The sequence below is a fragment of the Cervus elaphus genome, chromosome 20 (genome assembly GCF_910594005.1).
Source record: "Cervus elaphus chromosome 20, mCerEla1.1, whole genome shotgun sequence".
Classification (NCBI taxonomy): domain Eukaryota; kingdom Metazoa; phylum Chordata; class Mammalia; order Artiodactyla; family Cervidae; genus Cervus; species Cervus elaphus.
Genome location: NC_057834.1, coordinates 84,040,551 through 84,041,674, shown reverse-complemented (window position 1 = coordinate 84,041,674; position 1,124 = coordinate 84,040,551). Strand labels below are relative to the sequence as shown.

At 37.3% G+C, this 1,124-nt stretch overlaps 1 non-coding gene across 1 annotated transcript; it reads left to right on the top strand.

The window, feature by feature from the left end:
• Positions 1-288: 288 nt before the first annotated feature.
• On the top strand, positions 289-360 carry TRNAC-GCA. The gene has a single exon. It is a non-coding gene; the product is annotated as a tRNA-Cys (tRNA).
• The last annotated feature ends 764 nt before the right edge of the window (positions 361-1,124 follow it).

The following is a 1,124-nucleotide window of genomic DNA, read 5'->3' as shown; positions in this document are numbered from 1 at the left end:
CCAGTCATTTATCCATGGACACTTAGGTTGCTTCCATGTCTTGGTTATTGTAAATAATGCTACAGTGAACAGGGAGGTGCAGATATCTTGTTGCATTAGTATCTTTATTTCCTCCTGGTAAATAACCAGAAGTGAGATTATTGTATTATATGTTAATTCTATTTTTAATTTTCTGAGAACCTTCATACTATTTTACATGGTGACTCTGCCAACTTACATTTCTTACATATCTTCTCCCAGTCAGTAGTTTGCCTTTTCATTTTGTTGGTGATTTGCTTTGCTATGGCTTCCCTGGTGGCTCAGGTGGTAAAGCGTCTGCCTGCAATGCAGGAGACCCAGGTTCAATTCCTGGGTTGGGAAGATCCCCTGTAGAAGGAAATGACAACCCAATGCAGTACCCTTGCCTGGAAAATCCCATGGACAGAGGAGCCTGGTAGGCTACAGTCCATGGGGTCACAAAGAATTGGACATGACTGAGTGACTCCACTCACTTCCTTTGCTATGTAAAAGCTTTTGCTTTTCTTAGTTTGAAGCAGTCCCATTTTTTTATTTTGCATTTGTCAAGCTTGCCTAAAAGGGACAAATCCAAAAAAGTATTACTAAGCCCTATCTCCAAAAGCATACTGCCTATGTTTTCTTCTATGACTTTTATGGTTTCAAGTCTTGCATTTGTCTTTAATCCACTTGAGTTAATGTTTGTATATGATGTGAGTAAGCAATTCAGTTTGATTCTTTTACATGTAGCTGTCCAGTTTTCTCAGCACTATTCATTTAAGAACCTATCTTTTCCCCCATTCTAAATTCTTGCCATCTTTGCTATAGATTAATTGACTGTATAAGTATGGGTTTATTTCTGGCCTCTCTGTTCTGTTCCATTGCTCTGTGTGGTTGTTTTTCTGCCAATACAGTAGAACTTTAATTACTGTAGCTTTGTAGTATAGTTTGAAATCTGGGAGCATAATACCTTGAGGTTTGTTCTTCTTTCTCAAGATTGTTTTGGTTATTCAGGGTCTTTTGTGGTTCCATCTAAATATACATCATTGATTATTAAGTGGTGAGATTCTGAAGAACATTTCCTAACTCTCATGGTAAGTGATAAAAACAACAAGATAAATATATTGGAT